At 41.3% G+C, this 21,391-nt stretch overlaps 1 protein-coding gene across 1 annotated transcript in view; it reads right to left on the bottom strand.

Annotated features, from left to right (window-relative positions):
- The window catches only part of atp2b4 (ATPase plasma membrane Ca2+ transporting 4), a 59,845-nt gene extending 39,185 nt beyond the window's left edge, over positions 1 to 20,660 (bottom strand). Inside the window, exon 1 of the mRNA XM_030778810.1 lies at positions 20,405 to 20,660. The gene's annotated coding sequence lies outside the window, so the exon portion shown is untranslated. The remainder of the gene's footprint in view (positions 1 to 20,404) is intronic.
- Positions 20,661 to 21,391: the final 731 nt, after the last annotated feature.

The following is a 21,391-nucleotide window of genomic DNA, read 5'->3' as shown; positions in this document are numbered from 1 at the left end:
ACTGTGAATGTGTCCTTCTGTGATTTTCTTTCCCTGGGATTCTGGCGTGCGGAATCAAGACCCAACAAGCGAAAAAGGGAACAACCACCCACCAGCATTGTGTAGACAATCATAACTCTTCTAGAAGCAACTAAAATCCATTCAGTCCCAAATACAAGAACAGATTACACCACGTGTTCAAGTCCAAAGTCAAGTTCCATAAACGAGCATCAGAGAAGGCAGGAACTTGGCCCCTCCTTACCCCACTATCAGAGACAGTGTAAAAGCAATGTTGACTGCAATAATGTACTTAAAAGTACCCTTAATGGTCATTCTTATTTCCTGAATGAATGTTCCGTTGTAAACAGGGACTACGACTAAGGCACAGTTACAACTTGATTACTCAAAATGCACCGCGTAGCAAAAGCTAACATCACATGTGTTGGTCCAAAGGTACGGCACAGTTACTTATGAATGAATGACTTAGTCACAGAACATGAAAGGGTATGTTAAACTTTCCTAAACAAAAAGGTTGAACATAAAAAGCTTGTTCATTCATTTATTTATTTGTCCATTTTCACAGTTCAATTCAATACTACTACAATTCCACAAGGGTTTGCCTGTACACCTGTTGCTGGAATTATTTTGTCAACGATGCTGTATTAGCAGACAGACAAGTCTGAGAGTCCTTCATCTTCAGCTTACCACTACTGATAAAGTAAAACCATCAGCATAAAAACTGAGGCTAATCAAAACAATAAAATGTAGAAAAGTAAAGCAGACTGAAACATTCTGGGGAAAGCAAAGGTCAAAGGTCACAAGTATATGAATCTAAACCTATTTTGAGGAAAATCTCTCTTACATACCTCTCTAAGGTCTTTCTCTGATTTGATTAATTTGACATTTTTTAATTGAGCACTGGAATATCGTAGCTGCCAAAACAGTTGTTGAGAGGAACAAAAGAGAGAGTGAGACTTGCTTTAACTCCCAGCTGCAGTCCCAGTATGCAGCGTCCAGAATATGTGCATGAGCATCTCAATATGAGTGAGTGGGGCACACTAAGACTCTGAGAAGATTAGAGTATATGAGCTCAAACAGTATCACTAACACTGTCTGAGTGGATTGTGAAAGAGAGAGAGAGAGAGAGAGAGAGAGAGAGAGAGGGGGTGGGGGGGAGGGAGGGGGGCACAGAGAGACCCTAGTTTTGATTAAAGAATATGAGCTGTAACTCATACACAGCAGATGTAGATCCTAGTTCCATCTGCCTTATGGCTGTGTATCCGCCTTTTCTCTACTGGGACCAGACGAATCCAGTACCCATCTTTACACTGAGGTCTTACTAACTCCACCTTGGTATCCGAAAACTGTGAGATCATTTTTAATATCCTTTTCTGAGGTTTAAATATCATCAAAAATCAAGGTCCAAGTATCTGTCTTCTAAATCCAAACTAATACAAGTCGTCTTGACATACAACGATACTCTCTACTTCTTCTTTATCAGCCAGCAACTTCAATTACATGGCTGGTTCACGCAGTTATTGGAAGGTAGCTGACAGTTGTGCAGAGGTTGATGTGTTTTTCCCTCTGCAAAGGTTTGCAAATCCAAAGCAGGCCAGTCCGACTTATCACTGCCCGGGGGAAGGAATCAAACAGCCAGATGCACTCCCAATAATTAACAGCAGTCCGCTCGATCAGGACAGCTATTAAATTACCCTGAAAGGCCTTTGTAAAGGCAGTTCAAACCAGGTGAGGATGGGGAATCCGTGGAGACAAAGAGAAGAGTGATTGTCAATGAATAAATTAAAACAAAACAATTTCACGCAACAGTTTCTTTTTTCTTTTGTTTTATTTTTTTATTCTTCTTCTTTTTTTTTTTTTTTTTTTTTTTTTTTTTTACTCACGCAAGGTTTCACGCCCGTACAGACAGAGGAGCGCTGGTCTAATTGTTCCCCTGTGGTGACAAGACAAATGGTAGAGGGAAACAAAATGTGCTGCCACACCAGCAACTGGTGAGTTCCTCTCTCATTTTTAATGGAGTGAGCAACAGTTGCGCAGTAATGGAGTGCAGGTTTGATTTTTTAAAAGCCTCTAGAGGCAGGGCATCAGTGAGGGTAAGGCAGGGGAGTACCGGCCGTGCAGCACCGGTCGATAACGCCTAACTAGCGCCTCCCACCGACCCTGACCCCGGCCACAGTTCCACACTGACAGCTCCAGAGATCATTCATCACCCCTCCGCTTGGCTTTTCATTCATCACCAGTCGGAGGTCTGACGAGGGGAGATGGAAACGCAAAACCAGTAAAAACAGATGACAAAGAAGCACAAAAAAATGATGAATAAACTGAAAGACAGTAGTACGGGGAGGGGGGGGGGGGTACATTAGAGCTGAAGAAAAGCTCAGACTTGGATTACTTTTTGGTTCAGCTAAGCAGGCGTGCAGAACATTGAAATGGGGACGCTACGTAGAGACGTCGAATGAACGACAAAGAAAGGGAAAGACCGATTGACAGGGACTGTGAACGTGAGAGAGGAGCGAATAAAGAGAGAGAGAGACGGAATGAGAAAAGGGAAAGGGTTTTTTTTTTAAGCGAGGAGCTGTGTGTTGCTGGGAGGATGGGGTTCACTGGGGGCTTTTGCGTTGGTGGTGTGTAATGGGATGAGCAGAACACTTGGTGCATTAGAAAAGCTGCGGCCCGCGTCAGGCTCTGCAGCCACACCTGCCTTGCATACTAAAGCGAGTGAATGCGGAGCCCTCTCCCGTCGGTTCGCTCTGCACCAAACCCCCCACTCTCCCTCTCTCTATCACACACACATACACACACACACATCCCATATCCAGAGGGAACTCCCTCACTGTTGCGTCCTGTCAAAGAGTCAGTCAAGCATGGTGTAATATCAAATGATTTAGGTGCCCTTTAATGCATGAGGCTAAGAGGTTACATCGTTTATCGGTTCGTTTCTGCATAGGGAGACAAAGAAACTGTTTATTTCACTTAGTTTCCACACGTTTCCACTAAGAAAGCACTATTTTTTAGAGCTTTTCAAAAGCAAAGATTGAGGAAAAATATTGAGCTAAAGGCCTATTAAACACATTAGATATTTATAGTGCATTTCTATAATTTGTAATATTTAATTCTTGTGATGTGTAATTTGTAATTATTTAATTTTATAAGACCTTAATAAGCTAACATACCTTTTTTTTTATTTAATACAATCTCATCTTGTGTATCTGAGTCTTATGGTACAAATACATATTTATAAATTAATTCTTGAATGCAAAAAGCTGCAGTAACCAGCAGCCAGTTACCTGCAGAGACACAGGTGGTAATTCTAACCTCTGTGTGGGAGTATGCAAACTGCCTTGCCTCACTGGTCTCTGCCTTCTCTGGAATCAAGAACAGAGAACCTAGGAATGCACAACACCACACCCTATCTGCAGTCACATGACTAGAGTGGCAGAGGAAATCCCCTGTTGCAGTCAGAGTGAGACCGTGGGGGAAGACGGGGGGGGGGGGGGGGGGGGAGAGAATGAATGAGAAACAGAGAAAGAGGATGCTGAGGTAAAACAGTAAGGGCCAGGATTTTTGCAAAAAGAAAGCTAAGAGCAAAATACAGCTAGGGGGAGGAAGTCAACACAGAGTGGAGGGAAGCCACGAAATAAAAAAAAAAGAGAGAGAGAAAGGAGAGGGGTCACGAAGACAGAGCGGGAAAAAAAAGATGAGGTAAGTAAATGGATGAAAATGGAGAAAAGGGTGAAGATGAATGAAATGTTGTAGTAGGCTGGAAAAGAAGAGACTCAAAAAGATAGACAGGAAGCATGCCCCGGAGTCCAATTTTATGCATACATGCTGAGTTCATTCAGTCCCTGAACACGCACTAAACAGTCACGGAGCAACAATCCAAACTGCTGTGTGAACAGTGCAGGTTGACAGAATGCAATTAAAGAAGCCATTAGTCGAACACTGATAGCACAACTTATCATGCCAGAGGAACAAAATGAACAACAAAAAAAAAAAAAATCAGACATGAGAGAAAACAAGCACAAGGAGACAAGCCCAGGGGGCACTGACGTTAACATAGGGGGGAAACGTGGCAACAGGCAGTCCTCTGTGACACTCGCTGTGCTCTTCATGTCAGCAAACAGACAGTCGTCACAGTCTGAGTCAAACCAGCTTACCTTCAGCATTTCATTTACAGCATACTGCTGTAGAACTCCAACAGCTAGAAACCCAGTTGCTATTCTTTCTGAACTAGAGAAACAACTGGAAAACTGGCTCATTTAAGAGACAGCAGGAGAGAATTTAAGAGACAGCAAAACCAGAGAGGAGTTTTAGAATGAGGATAATTATGGACAGCTGACACAACATTACCGGCAACCACATTAGAGTCTTCCAATGCTGTAATCCTTCAAATTCACATCCCTGTAAGTGTATTTGAACTGTTCAGGTTACCCAGGTGAAAACCACCTGTGGAAATTTCTATTATAAGCAAGGCGCTGTTATCTGCCGATCCCTCTGCTTGAGGACTTCAAGGAGTTACAATGTGAAAAAAAAAAAAAAAAAAAACAGTCCAAGAAAAAGAGAGCAATACAAGAACAGAAACCACCAAACGCTTTGTAGGGTTCTCCAAAGTAACATTATTAGCTCTGTCTAAGCAAAGACAACATTGACAGAGATTCTATGGTAATGCGCTTTCAGAAGATGGTAAATTCGGTGATACCGTCTTATTTTTCTCTCCGAAACGCAGACATAATAGAAACTGAGCTGCGGATCCCTCTGGGGTTGCTGTCTGGTGATGGAAAAAAACAGAGCTGAATGACAGAAAACAGGCCTCTGGTGGAAGGCTAGCGGAGCACAATGCGCAAGAGGAATGATAATGTTTGGATCCCTGACCGGGAGGCAACTCGTAGGTCGCCACTTGGTCTCAATGGGAAGTTGAATGATGGTCAGCTGTGGACACAAACAAGCTTTTGCCATGTCTATTTTTTTTTTTTTTTTTTATGAAACATACTAGTGCGTAGTAACTGGCGTTATTCTAGGACAAGTAATCATGGCCAGCTTGAGTGTTGGGACAATCAGTCTTCCACTAAAAGATAAGATGAACGGCAGAAGTAACCATTTTGATGGTTTCCCAGTGGCCTATAACATTGTGGGTTGTTTTTTTTTTTTTTTTTTTTGCTTTTTTTGCCAAGCGTGGTTCATGCGGCTTGTGACCTGCATTAGGCCCGGATATGGGAACATGGCTTGTTTCGGAGAGGAGCCAACCTCATTACTCATAAAAGACGAGAAAACCACTTTCCTCAAGGCCAGCCTGGTCTGTAGATGATACTCCACATCTGACTGCAATTGTTTAATTGAAATCATCACTCAGATAACCACCGTCTGCTTGACTTCATCAGAGAGATACGTTTTATTCAGAAAAAGAAAACAGTCTTAATAATTTATCACGGACCCACTCTATCCAGATTGAAGCACTATTTTATTTCGTTCAGAGTTCATGAATAAAAGGAAGAGCCCATGGCACGGTAGCGTAAAATCTTTCACTTGTTACTATAACACAAGTTTGCTCATGACTATATTTCCCAGCTGAAAATAAAATATGATTTGCTAGTCCTGCTCTAGCTCAGCACTCTAGGGTATGACTTATCACTGAATTTCATGGGCTTTGCTATTGTTATTGTGAAGGCAACCCCTGTGTTTCAAATTGAACCCATATCAATTAATAAAGAAAAAAATTAATCTATTTCACATTCTCTGCCCTGAAAGGACAATTTGGAAAGCCACATTCCCTAATCCTATTTGGGTAGAAAGTCAACAGTCATCTGGGGCAGAAGACAAAAAAAAGAAGCAAACAGAAAAAAATGTTCTTCTCTATTTTATCGTACAGGCTACATGAGACAAGATACACAGGGGGCAATGTATTGTGGATCTTTGTAGTATAGTAAAACTGAAATAAAACTACAATAGAAAGATTTCCAAAAAAAAATGGACAAGAGAAAGGATGAAATCAACTTCCCGGCGTTCTGTTGCTAGACATTTTCTTGTCCATTAGTGGATGGATGTCTTAAATTTTGCATGCTGTGCTTTGTTTATACACCTGAAAAAAATCTATTGGTTGTCTAACAGCAGTCCTATGTGGAGTTAAAAGACTTGAACCAGAGCAGCAGCTTTCCCTTTCCCCACAGAGAAGTCAGCGATTAGCCAACCAAACCCTGACTGACATTGTTTGCTTCTTAGAAACATCGAAACAAGCCCTGAATAGTCACCCAGGGTCAGCACTGTTAGAGGAGACAGCAGCAACATTTGTCAGCAGCAAAATTGTGCAACATGGCTTCTATGACAGTCACGTGCACATGATAAATATTTCAGTCATCAAAGCAGAGAGAATCCGAATGTGACGCACCACCGGTCCCATTTGTTGTGCTGACACATAATGACAAGAGGAGAGCAGGACGTGTGAGAGAAAACAAAGCTCTCTGTGACAGCCAGGGAGATGACCATTCTTTACACCCTCATCAGGCAGGCCGTGGCATTGTCCATGATTCACTGCCTCCCTGCCATGTCAATGACCCGGTGGCTGTTCTCACCACACACATTCCCAGTCTCTAAAAGTCACACCTCCCGTGATTAAGACCCCACAGAGCCAGCGGGCATGGAGCCAGCCCTGATCAAGCTCTTCTTCTATCCATTAAGCTGAGCTTCAGGTTTCATCTTTGGCTAAGAGGGTCTCTCTCTCTCTCTCTCTCTCTGTGTGAAGGAGGAAAGGCCATCGAATTCACCTGCTCTGTGGGTAAGGAGAGAGTGGTTTTTGTCCAGAGGCTAGAGATGACCTATTAATGTGATAGCCGGTGTACTGAGAAGGGGTTCCCCATCTTAATAGCTCTGCTAGGGTAATTACAGACTCATGTCTCACTCTCTCTCTCTCTCTCTCTCTCTCAACCCCCCCCCCCCCCCCCCACTCCCCAGCCACCACCACCACCATTCTACCATTACTTTACATGTGTAACAGTTTGTGTGTTACTCTGTTTCGAACTGAATGGTAACTTCTGCGTATTGATGTGTGCATAAAATAAGCTTTACAAATCAATGCATGTTTATCTCACTCTCCTCCCTTCCATTCAGTTCATGCGTGCGCTTCATAAAAGATTCATCTTTTTAACTTGCATAGAGCAAAAGACCCATCACAACAGGGTCTGTTATAATCTCTGCGGTTGCAGGCTATTAATTCCCCCCGAAAACTGATAAACAATTACATTAGCTTTTGTGTGCTGGTTAGGATTAAAAAATTTTGAATGGAAATCATAAAATCCCATTTTCATTCAAAAAAATAATATATCTGAGTGATCTGAATTCTTCCTGTGATGACTCAAGCGACAGCAGTATGTATGATGTCAGAGGAGCAGAGACCACAAAAGCTTAGATACAAAGAAAGACCAAGAAAGCTTTACATGTTTACTATGTAAATGAAAGGAACAAGGAATTTGTAATCCTAATAATGCTGCAATAGCATGTGGCACATGCAGACCTCTAGGATTCTTCAGGAGTGGGTGGAACTGACATAAACCGCTCTCGTGTGGTCTGGAATGCCACAGTTCAGGTTTGGGGGTGTGGAGCAGCCCCACCCTATAGTCCACACAGACGAGTCGTGTGTGAATTTCATTCCAAACATTCCATTCTTGTGTGCCAGTCCATACTCTAAGGGAATCATTTGTAAGGGGGAAGACCACATGACATTCCAAACCCATCAGTGTGAGCATGTCTTTGTTTTCATTTTTTTTTTTTTCTTTTCGGTTCAGTTCAGTTCCAACATTGTTTAAAAAAAAAATCACAAACCAGCCAAAAAAATATGGCTCAAAACAAGCCCCGCCTCTCTCTCTCTCTCTCTCTGTCTCTCTCTCTCTCACACTCTCGCTCTCTCTTTCTCACTATCTCTGCCCACATATCACTCATTTCCTTTTCTCTTCCCAGTACCTCCTCTATGCCTCCTCCCCTCCTCTGTAGCCGGCCTCCTGTACCTCTCTAGCCTGAGTGAAATAACCGGCTGTCTGTGTGCCCAGTCACATTGAGCCACTCCCAAGGGTTGCGTGGGCCCAGGCTCCATTTAGAAATTATTCCATGCTGTCAGCCACTAAATGAAAGGGCGCGCTCAAGGAAGAGGGAGAGGGAAGGAAACAGAGAAAATACACAAGGCCTCTGCAAACGCTGACCGTAAGCCACCATTTTAGTCATTGTGTTATGATATAGATGATTTTTTTTTTTACACTCATATTTGTTAGTGCACACAAGGATTCCATGAACATTTGAACTTAGTGTGTGGACCTTAAATACGGTCTTTTAGATCTAATCTGATCTGTTACTGAATTAATATACTATCACTTGGGAGACAGAGCACGCTAGCTGTGTACTTGTTACTGGAAATTAGCTGTGCGACTGACAGGATGAACTCCAGTTTCATTAAACAAAACCAATCAGCATGTCGCTGGCATTCACATGGAAGCAGAACTGTGTTGCAGCCAAGCCTTGAAATAAAATGCAACCAGTGGATGTTGCATAACCCCACACCCCCAGCATCAGCACAAAGAAAGCAAGGCCCAGCAAGACAGCTTAGATAATAGGCATCTGACACAGCTTTACTGCACACTGAAAGGGAGCTGAAACTGTCACTTTAATTTCTTTGCAAGAAGGGAGGGCTCTATGATACTCAGAAACACCAGCAAACTGATGTCAGTTTTGGTTTATTATAGCACTGTAGGGGCGGAGAATAAAGCAAGGGTGGCCGCACCAATGCAAAGGACTACGGTTATTTGGATTCTACAAGTTGTCAAACATGTCAAGATTGAGAAAATACACCACAATTGCATAAACAACCAAAAATAAAAAAAAAACTATGTTCAATTTCCAAAGTTTTCCTTGTTTGATGCTCTCAGAGAGTTCCAGAAGCCCCAGTTCACCTGTGTGGGGTCCCTGAAACCTTTGAAGGAAAGTGCTTTGAAGTGCCAGAACATCTGTATCGGACTTGTCAATTAGCCCATGGCATTAATGAGGCGCGGGGGTTGCTCTCAGTCAGGCGTCTCTTCTCTCATTAGACAGGGAAGTGGAAGGCAGAAGGTGAGGTCTGCCCTTACTGATCTCCTCCTGTTTACAAAGGCTAAGGGTCAGTTTTGTCAATAGGTTGGCATGTAATTTAAAGCTTGTGAGGCATGCGCTAAACATGAAGCTTGCAGTCAAAACTCCTTTGTGGAACTCACTGCCAGCCTGCCTTTACCCTGGAACACTCTGCGAACAAACAAAATATCTAGGCCTGTTTCACAATCTAGTGTCTCTTCAATACTGCTGAGGCAAGAACAAGTCTGTGGTTTAGTCTCGTGATGTTCAGACAAAAGACATGGTTATAAAGGTAAAATTACATCATCTAAAAGTGAAGAAAATGCAATTAAGTAAACAATTTATTACACTTATATATATATATATATATATATATGTATATATGTATAGATCCTCCTCCACATCTGACAATGTGGCTGTGAAAACTGAAACCGTGCCTTGGAATATATCACGATCTTTTTCCTCTAATTCACTCACATTTCTGTGTAGTGATTATTACTATGAGGCAAGACTGTTTTAAGCCAGCTCCACAGATATTACAAGCATTTAATGTGGTCTAATTACACTTTTTAATCGAGGGAATACGTTTCTGTTCATAAACGACACCCGCAAGTATTCAAATTTCATTCAGAAGAGTAAGAGAATTCAATCAGAAACCCTATGGCTGTGTATATATAAACAAAACCAAGTTAACACCACCCTGGCATCAAGAAAACAATCTGTTTCTGAGATGTCCAATCCATGTTCTAGAGATAATCAAATCATAACAGTAGTCCTACAATGGTCATGGCTCCATAGCAATCATTTAATACTATGAAATTAAAGCAAATGAGCAACTCTTTAGTCCCACTGAGCTTTCAAGAACTGAAATGGCACTTCATCAGTGTGCCCATCTTGGGCTGAGGGAATGTTGGCAGCCAATGCAGCACTCCAGAAATGCCAGCCCCATGGATTTTCACAAGCACACAAAGGTCCCACGGGGCACAAGTTCATGTTCACTGTTGTCCATACAACTTATACAGCGATTTTACACATGTGCTAACATAAACTGCTTGGGTTAATTTCTCCAAATATATATATACATATACATACATATATACATACATACACACACACATATTTATATATATAAAGTACACCTCCTCAAGAAACCAGCATCTTCCCTTGTTAATTTTTCTGAATCCTCCCAGACTCGGTGTACATTTCTGTCCCTGAGGAAGGTGCCTTAGGGATGTTGATAAATATGAAGTACTGTTTGTAACAATGTTTTTGAGGAAACCGGGCGGATTTTCTTGAAATGCAGACGATTTTGTATTATTCCCTTTAATAAAGCAGTAGCTAACTCTGCAACTTTAACATGGCAGACAATTAGTTCATCTTCAAAGAGAACATCACCAAATCATTGTTGCATATGTGTCTTGTAAAACATCATGGATACACAGGCACCATTCGCACCACCGGTTTCTGATCCACACAAATGTTCCAACAGCCCTATCACACATATACATGACCACAAATAAATCTGACTACCAAAGAAGAGAGATTTTAGGCAGAGAAACACGTGTGGACCATAGCCAACATATCAACTGAGCTATGATCCTCCCCATAATCCATTTCACTGCTAAAGTGCGCACCGTGAACTGCCAATGCAAAGCAAGCATATTAAGATACTCTTGAGCACCACTCCATTTCAATGGTCAAAAACTGTTCTCACACACTCTCACCAAGGCTAAACACTCTGAAACATATATCATATGCAGTGGTAAACTGTTATCCCAGACTGTCCAATGCAAAATAATTTAACAAAGACAGAAAAACAAGGGTAACATCCCCATAGAGATCAAATATTTTCCACTCCCATGATAGGCAATATCAAATCTTTAAATTGTAATATGTATGGCTGAAAGACATTTGATCTGCTCATAATTTAGTATTTGACAGTCAAAAAACAATTAGCTTAGTTAACTGAAAAGCCTACTACATAAAAGCCATGTATAGCTAAGAGTAACAATATTACCATGCTGAGCAAGTCGGCTGCTGAGGTATGAAATTAATCAGTTTTGCTGAATGGTTTAGCATCATTTGAGTTTCAGCAACCTCAGAGTTGTAAGGGAAAAAAAAAGTTAACGTAAAGTCATTACTGAGACAAAGAATGTTGAAGAGAGCCATCATGATTTCCACGCACCATTACCCTTCTTCCAAATGTGCTGTTTACATGAAACTACGTAATGTTATTTTAAAATATTAAATAAAAAAGAATTCACATCAAATTATGATTTTTAATGATCAGCTCTTCAAATGTAAAAGTCTTCAGCATCTGCAAGAATTCACTGATAGAACACGTACAGTGCCCGTAAGCACATACTGCAGACAGCAACAGGGTTATGGACCACTTTACCAACCACTGACCCCGACATGGTCAGAGAGGGCATTAAGCCACTAGCGTCTGTTAAGCGTCAAAAATTGCACAAATCTATTGCTTCTCCAGTTCTTTCTGCTTCCATTTTCACTTTGAGGCGGTTGCAAAAAAAAAAAAAAAAAAAAGCCCTAAAGACTTAGTCTATTCTCTCTCTGACCTTCAGCTGTCTGTCACCCAGCTGTTTCCGTAGCTTGTCAGCTTTTGTTCGTCTTAAAGGCTAAGTGACATCTGCAGGAGAACATGCTCAAAGCTGCCATGTGCCTCGTTCTATGTTAGCACATGGACCCAAGGAAAATCAATGTGAAAGTCAAACTATGGTGAGATGGTATGCTAACATTCAAATGAATTCACGTTGTCAGGACATTTTTTTCCCAAATCAACATTCCACAGTTTGTCCCAGAAGTTACTGAAAACTTCATTAAATGTGACTCCACATCCATGTCTGTAGAGAGGCTGGAAAGAAAGAGGCATCAGAATGAAAATAATTTACTCAGACTCAGGTGACTGTTCCATAATGTTTTTCCCTCCATGAGTGTCACAAGATGTGCAGATGTTTAGAAAACTAGTTTGCCCACTTAGCAAACTCTGCATGCTCCGCGCTTCTGGGAACCATAATGGTGTTTTTTAAAAATGGGGTAATGGAATTTCTTGTAAAGACTCTCGGTTGAGATGGGGACTCAACAAACACACTGCAATTCTTGTTCAGCACTGGGTGTATCGCTTGATCTACTGCACTGCCTGTGTCACACACACACACACACACACACACACACACACACACACACAAGAAGAGCTAGCCTCTCTAGTGGAAAAAGAAAGAGCCTGGGAGACTCCAACAAAAGCTCCTTCTTGCTCTGCTGTCTGGCCTCTCCCTCACATGTCTCTCCCTCTCCAAGAGCCTCTCTGTATGACTGAGGGCTCTTGTTCACAGCGCCCCACAGTGTGCTTGTGGGTAGCCAGTGAGTGATAAGATTCAACCCACTCCAAAATGATCTTAAAACTTCATCTTTAAAATGAAACTTCTAATAAATAAGCGATGAAGATCCGACACGGAGGACGCTGCCTAACGTTTCTGACAAAGAGAATCCGTCTGTATGAAACCATGCCATGTCATACGAACAGTCTCATAAGACTGCAAAGAGAAAATGATATTAAAAAAAATATGTTTAGACAGTGTGTAAACACGGTCTAAATATTCTCAACAAACAACGCTGACAAAGAGAAATTGCAAAGACAGCACGCCTTGTTTCACATCAACAACTTGATGCTAAAAAAGAGTGTATTTTACTGGAGGACACAATTCAAAAGAACAATGAATAATAAAAGAGGATAGACAACACGGCGTTTGATGTACTTCTCTTTCCTTAAAAGTTATAACATTTGGATAATAAAGTTTCGAGCTCAATACACTTGAGCAAGCAGTCATTTTTTTTTTTTTTAAACCATACAGAAAATGAACTTACAGAAGGACGTTATTCAAAATGCTGAAGCTAAAGGGATGCTGGTGTCGATGGGCAGCACAAGTCTGCACAACAGTCCCAGAGCTCCATCCAAAGGAGAAAAAGGAGGGCCCTAGCAGGAGGCATCTCGCCCAAGAGTTTCCTACTTGGCGCTCCGCCCAGCGGCTAAATTAGCACTGTGCCTCTGCCAGGCACCTCTGAGACACAAACAACTACGATCAACTGAACAACAGCAAAGAAAAAAAAAGCTGAAAGAAGACCAGAGTAAAAAAAAAAAAAAAAAAAGGTAATCGGCAGAAAACTTGTTGACCGCAAATCCTTGAGGGAAGCGGCCCTGGTTAGGAAACATTAGGCTATGAGGAAGTGAAAGCCATTGAGACTGTAAGAATGCATGTACGGCATTAAGTAGGAGGAAACTCTCCTGATTTCCATTTCCTCCTCCTGTCTCCCACCCCTAAGCTCTCTCAACCCGTAGCCCACCTCTCCAATGTTAATCTTCAGCCAAACATATGAATGAATGCACAAAAAAGTTAAAATTCTACAGGACAACTGTATTTGAGCTGGGTGTATTCCTTGTTCAGAATCACTTGGTTTGCTCTTGAGTTATACTTAAATTAAAAAAAAAAAAAAAAACCCTGACAGACTCACAAAAACATCTACATAAGTTCAAATCATATACTGCCTGGCCAAAAAAAAAAAAGTTGCCATTTGGATTTGGAGCCTCTGGAGGCAGTGTTATGATCTGGGGTTGCTTCAGTTGGTCTGGTGGTCTAGGCTCAGCAATATTACGTGGCAACAAAATGAAGTCAGTTGAGTACCTGAAATGTAATGAATGACCAAGTTATCCCATCAATAGATTTTTTCCTTCCCTGATGTCACAGGCATATTCCAGGATGACAATGCCAAGATTCATCAGGCTCTAATTGTGAAAGAGTGGTTCAGGGAGCATGAAGAATCATTTTCACATATGACCTTAACCCCACTGAAAGTCTTTGGGATGTGCTGGAGAAGACTTTACGGAGTGGTTAGATTCTTGCGTTGTCAACAATATCTCAGCCAAAAATTAATGCAACTCTGGACGGACATAAATGTTGTGACGTTGCATAAGGTTGTCGAAACAACGCCACAGTGAATGCGCGCTGTAATCAAAGCTAAAGGCAGTCCAATCTTGGCCAGGCAGTGCATGATTAACACTATGATATGCTTTATCAAAAACAGGTCAGTTGAGAGTTATTGGGGTCTGAATGTTCACTTGTGGATTACACACACATAATGTGACAATGTTCCACTTTTTTATAATGAAACTGTCACAAAAAAGGTCAGTGTCTAAGTCAATGCTATAAAAAGGTCAAGAGTCAGTATCCAAAAATTGCGATATTCAGTAGAATAAACAGGTTGAGATCTGTTGTTGGCACATAGACTGTAGGAATGCAGGCAAACGCAGCAAAAATGTCCCTTATGTACCATAAAAGTAACACAAGGAACACAAACATTAAATATTAACATAAGAAAAATGTGTAGTAAAACTAAGATCAATTGTAAAACATTATGAAATTAAAAATCACAGATGAAAAAGGAGTTATACATTATGCATTGCAGCTCTGCTTTTCATACTGTTTATCTGAGGGCCTTAATTAATGCTAATTGAAATGGCTACCATTTAATAGGATTTTTAATTAGGATTCTAACAATATCTGTTAAGGAGTCTTTCACACTTTAAGGACTAATCCTCTTTAACTCTGTCTTTCTTCTGAATCAGTCCCATCTCTTTATCAGTCACATGCACCACTGTCTGGCAGCTTTTATCTCCTAACTTGAGGAAAAATTTTGAACAGCGAAACACCTGACAGAAATTTTTTCAGACAGATGAAGAGGCTATTGAAGTATAAACGCTCAAGGAATTGCTAATCATGTGAACACTGACTGAGTCTTTAAACCCGCAGTCGAAGAATGCAGCAAATGTGAATCACAATGGAGAAAGACGTTTTATTGCCGTAACCTTAACTTCTTCATTCAGTCGCAAAACACAGCAGTCACGCTTTCTTGCTTTATTAACTATGAATAGTAAATATGATAGTAACGCACTTCACTTTAATTATCAAAACATATTTTCAGCTAGGTGCTGAACTGTTTGATTTCTAGGGTTAAATGAACTCCTGTTACCACTCAAACTGATTTTTCTCATTGGAAGAACAACACTTCTGTATGGAGCTGAGTCGAACTGAACCATCTCACCTCAGGATACAGACCCTCTCTGGATTTAAAAATCAAGGACTGAAGGTAGAAAACAGACTGGCCTATCCTGTGTGTGTGTGTGTGTGTGTGTGTGTGTGTGTGTGTGTGTGTGTGTGTGTGTGTGTGTGTGTGTTCGTGTATGTGAACGTGTGTGTATGTGAGTGTGAGTGTAATAAAGCAAGGCCTTAAGCAATTTGATGAATCTAACATGTCACCTCTGGATGCCTCTAGAGATCTCTTTGCTGTCCGGCTCTCTCACATAAGATTAACTGAGGATCTCACAGAGAGAAAACATAAGATAAGATCATTGTTGCTCATAATTTAAAAGTGATCCAGTCCAGAAGAACAGTCAGTCCTGTTCCACTGTAGTTTGCGCCTCTTGATTGAGCTAGCTGTCCATCCATTCATGACAATGTGCCCAGAGGTCTACATATCAAACACTTAATGCCCTCTCTCAGTCTATTATCTGAATATGTGTGTCAGTTCTTCATTAAATTTCCTTTCAATCAAATATTTACTTCTTCCCATCTCACAGCCTTTGAAACTGTTCTTGAATTCATCAGGTTTAAATTAAAAGGATATGAGATGTGCCACTTTTTTTCTATTTCTGATAAAACCCCAGTGAAAGAGCCAGTGCAGGACACCATGACAAGGTAAGCCCTAACCTCATTTTCACACTTTGACTTCCAGTCTTCAGATGACTATCCCCTGGCAATTCTGCTCTGACTCCACTCAAGCACAGTCAGGCATGCTCTTAAGCCCCTCTGCTTTCCTATACTGGTGGAACCACAATTCCACACAAAGGAGTCTAAGCCCTCTCCAAGTAAAGTCTGTCAAAATAGTGGGTGAAGAGCTTTCTGTTCTACATTTTTGGTTTTTACCATTCATGCTATGAAAATTTGTGTTTCATGGCCCCTGCCTTCAACCAGAATTGAAATATGAAGGAGAGAAAGATTCTATTCAAATTGACAAGCAAACCCTCCGCATCAACATCCCTCCTCGTAGGATTTTCTCTACAAAGCCCTATGTCTTTTTTTCTCTTTTTCCGTCCTCCTTTCAGGGTTGGATTATTGACTCAAACGCCTACCATAAACCCACAGGACATGGCCTGCACTGAAGGCAGCATGTTGGACCTGTCGATTGACTCCTGCAGGAGGGCCGCAAGGCATCAGTGCTTGTTATGTAACATTAGTCCCTGCGTGGGACAGGGGAAAAACTCTACCATCCTGATCTAGCCTCGCAGCATATGGACCTCTGGTCTCCGTGATGTCATCCTTCTCCTTCCTGGGTCTCGTCTGCCTTTTTCTGTGTTGTTTGCCTAAGTGAGTCATATCCTACCACCCCACCATCACCATCACCATCACTACCACCACCGTTTCCTCCTCCTAACACCCCCCCCCCCCCCAAGGAAGCCAATATGTTGAGCCATGATTACATTCAGAGCCAAAGTAGGACTTAGACCACATCTTCAGGGGGAGGCCACAAAAAAAACCCTGTAACTCCCCTCCACACACACACACACACACACCCCCAACCACACTATTTTCGCCATCTCTCTAAACTCTAATGCAATGCAAAATCTCTCTGTCATAACAGTGCATATAACTCTGGGGAGGAAGAGGGGAGGAGATGTGGAAACCGTTTTGATAAAATCTAAATGACTAAAGGGACATTCATCGCTTGTCCCTTCAGATAAGACAGCAGTGAGCAATAACATGAAGTGTTGGTGGGGCAATTCAAATGCACAAATAGAACAGGTTCAAGCTTCTGTTACGGGGGGAGGGCACTTCTTTATCTCTGTCAGCAGAGCATGCTATTCTGGCCCCGGAATTGGAAAGGAGTTTCACCACGCTCTTCAAGACACTATAGTTAATACAAGGTGACTAATTTATTCATATATTAACTATGCATCGTTTGGAGCCAGCAGAGCAACATCCATGTCAACAATTCATAACGATCTAAAATGCGTCTCCAGAGCTCATGGGCGCGGTAGTTTCCAGTTCCATTAGTATGCACAGACATACGGCAAGAGAACTGAGAAGGAACCGCATGCTTGGGTCATGGAGAGCACCTGAACTTGTAAGTCATTTTGCAGTATCCTTGATGTAAGTACAAATGCAGGTCTTTTCAGGGGAGCAAATTTCTTAATCATGCCAGACTGCAGAGCACTGAAATGTAGAGATATGCATAATATTTCCTGAACTGTGAGAAAAACACCCTGTTAAAGGATTATTGTCAAAACTTAATGTCAATGAGGCAGTTTCTATTAATATCTTGTTGTCTGAGTGATTATTTTGATTATGTGGATCACTTATTACGTTCATTACATTCATTGAAGAGCAAAATCATAATACAGTCCTACTTTCACTGTATTAAATTTATAAATAATATGTGATAAAATTTTGATTACATAAATGCACAGAGCATTCACTCCACTCAAATAAAAAAAGAGGCTTCTTATGAATTTTCTTAGAACTGTGGAACTGTCTGGCATTTCTTCTGTGTTATGCCCTTATTGTCTCTGGCAAAGCTCTGAATAACATATCTATACTGCAGTAGAGACAGATCCATTTATGGAGTAGTGTCACACTAGAGACAGTCGTGCTAACTGCATTTTTAAGCTGATCTGGTCTTCCCAAGCCCAAGCTAAGCTGTGTGAATGGAGTAGAGCACTGTCTCTTAATTAGAGGGAACAGATGCTAGCAGAGTAAACACAGCTTGATATGCACAACAATAAATTGCATCAGTATGCTGGAGCACTGGAGAAGAAAAGTTCTTCATTTTCCAAACACACATTCCCTCTGCTTATGGAAATTTCACAGGACACTCCCACTTGACACACATCCAGCTGTGTTCTCTTTGTTCAGTAAACTCACAGTGCCATGATACATTCATGACTTCCAAACATGAACCTCAAAATATATATATATATATAAAGACCATTGTGTTTGTCATGTAAAAGCACGCTAATACATCACTTTAACAAAGGCTTCACCACATACTACACACATAAACAGTCTACGGCTCACATGCAAGAGATCTATGCATACGTACACCTGTACCTCACACATGCACTAAACCCTAGTCTGTGTCATCTAAATGAACTCCAACCACATCAGTGCGAGCATAGTCATGGATTACTTTTTTTATGCAGAAGATGGGCGCTGAAGTAAAAAAGAAACATTTTTTTTCTTGGAGTAAGACATGGCCAATTGAAAATAACTCTAATCCTCAACGAGAGGAAATGGGTGCGCCTAAAGTACAGTTCTAATCTTTGGGGAAGGGACTTTGGAACTCTGGAAGGGGACTTGCACATGGGAATATGTGCTGGGATAATTAACGGAACTGTAAGGATCTCTCATATACCCTCTGTCAATCTATCAAATGAATACTACACATCATCGTTTAAAATTCATGTATGTCGTATCATGAGCCCTGTAGCTGTAAATAAGCATGAATGTTCATTCCCATCCCCAATGCAACGATGCGCCTACATGTATACACATGCATGTGCGCGCGCACACACACACACACACACACACACAGAGAGAGAACTACAAAACTACATTATACAACTCTGCTTACATATACAGGGATAGATTTGGAGGAAACACAGTCATATATCAGTCATAATGTAGCCTAGGAGATATTTTTGATGGGCAATTAATATTTTATTTCCTCAATTCACTGATAACCCTCTGAAGGTGACACCGAATTTCAGATTGTTGCATTTTGGCATCAAAGCTACTCTGCATGGAAAAAGCTCTCTTTGTTGGTGTTCATTACGCCATATTGTCTGTAGGCTGTTTGCCCTCATCAGAGGTCAAAGAATCAATTTGATAAGGGAGAAATCGCAGGGTTTCCCCCCTCAACGCAGCAGCATAAAGACACACCCAGTCAAGGGAGAGGCGCGGCACATTACCCCAACAGATGACGTCAGAGAATAGATTTATGCAGTGAGTGATTGCTTCCTAATTCATTAAAAGAAGACCGCTTCGCGCTGGTCAAGAAATCCTTTACCTAGTCTCAGCTATCAAGAAAATGCCTCACTCTATTATGATTAATCATAAGTACAAATCCTTAGTTAAAGGTAACAATGAACCTATCTGCTGCAAATTCAACACAGTCGTGTCTATTACATCGATATTTCAATCTCATACCTCAGTTCTCCGCATGGAATAATAGGCTACAGCAAGCATGTTGGTGGAAACTCCATTGCACATATTCGGAATGTTGCCCTCTGTGGCCGCATGACTGACAAAACAGGTAGATGTACAAGCAAACATCTTCCCAAACGTTAAGCCGTTTTAAACGTTACTGGCCTGGCTTTAAAAAAGAAGGCAGTTATACAACCCTTCATTCGAGCAGTTTACAAGAAGTATGGAGTATGTAAAGCCTAGGAAGCCACTTCCGCGTACAAACAACCGAGTGACATCGGTAAATCGTTCCAGCGTTCGCTATAGCCTACACCTACTCCGAAATTAACTACATACGTTTTTTGGTTTTGTTTTTTTGTTTGTTTTTTGTTTTTTCAGGACATCGCAGTCTTAGGAAACTTTAGTTCGCTGAATAAAGCAGCAGAGTACGAACACAGCCGCACACACCTGTGGAAAACAGCAAAGTGTAGAACAAGACAAGAAAGCGACATGAACAAACCTTTCCCTGGATATGAAGCGTGCTTCTCTCAAACAGCGTGGAATATAAAAACCGCAGAATACAAACTCAAGAGATGTTGTTCCTCCGTACGTCTTCAATGCATCAAAGTATCTTGTACGTAATGAATCCAGTCTCCTGTCTGAGGAGTCCCTGCCCGTTCGCCCTCAGTCTGGACTGAAAAGTGAGACGTCTACTAACTACAGTGATACTAGTTAAAGGGCAGCAGAAACAACCCCTGTTCTTTCAATTAAAAAACAAACAAAACTAAAACAATACCATTCTGAAGCATTAGGCTACAAGAAACCAAGAAGTAGCATGTCTTTCATTTCTAGCATTAAACGAAAGAAGCACTCTTCGGAGATTTACGCAAAATTATCGTTTGCTTACTCTGCATCTGGACACTAACTTCAGAATTGCATGGAACCAGACAATCAGCTCACTAACTGATGGAATCGAGCGCCTTTATCTGTTTTCACACATTCAAGCTTGACCTATTTGTACATTCACTTGATGTTTAATGGAAACATCGTATATCATGCCAGCATAAACAAACCCGTTGAGAAGTAGAAGCCGTCTCCTCGAAACGATCCAAACACCCTTTCCCCTCCAGAGAAAAGAGGAAATAATCACTGGACGGACAGAGCTATGTTCCGTTTTGGGTCGGAACTAAAACAGATCCAAGTGTTTAGTCAGTTATGTCTTGTCAGTTTTGTGGGTGGGCTCCTTCTTTTCCTCGATCAAAATGCGGTAAAGGTGCGGATAAACGCAACCTTTCTCCGCAGAACGGAAAGATACTGTTGAGCCGTTCCAGTCACTGGGTGCCGTGCTTGGAAATCGAAAGAGGGAAGATAGCGATAGACTCTGAGGTTGTGGGCTGCTGCGGAGAGGGAGGGACTAGTGTGGGATTAGTCATTTAAGGTGGATCATAAGGAAAATTAGAATCATGAAAGCAACAGGAACATCAGTCGTTGGAAGAACACACAGCTGAATCGGACCCCAAACAAGTCACTCTCTACACTTCATACATCTGTCGACTGAACAGCTGTATCCATGTGCATACAGCTGCTTCGAAAAATCGTAAACAATTCTGTGCAAACTGTAAGAGCATGTTTACAGTTAACAGTCACAGAGAGCAGACCTGAATGAAAAACGGGTGCGTTTTGGTTATAACACCACTACTGAAAAGTCAGCATTTCACACACAAAACAAGTTTTTAGTCTCAGAAACCACCATTTCTAAATGAAACTGGACCTGAAATTATATTTTCTTGTACAGGTGTGACCAAGAAATTTGTTGTCTTAATTACACAAATTGAAGATGACCAGTGACATCAACAACATTGATCTGAATTGTCTGATCATTTTAACTAACAGTCGTATGAAATACAAAAACAATTCAGCTTACCCTTTAGACCTGTGTTCAATACATAATCATTAAAAAACATAGAAAAGCCATACTTGGTACAAATACTGCCAGACAAGAAGTGTTTGTCCCCAAGCCCCAAACAGGTTGATCCAGAATAGCTGCCTTGCTAGACAAG

This window comes from Chanos chanos, chromosome 6 (assembly GCF_902362185.1).
Source record: "Chanos chanos chromosome 6, fChaCha1.1, whole genome shotgun sequence".
Lineage (NCBI taxonomy): Eukaryota > Metazoa > Chordata > Actinopteri > Gonorynchiformes > Chanidae > Chanos > Chanos chanos.
Note: the sequence above shows the minus strand (reverse complement) of the source record. Positions and strands in the feature narration are given on the sequence as shown.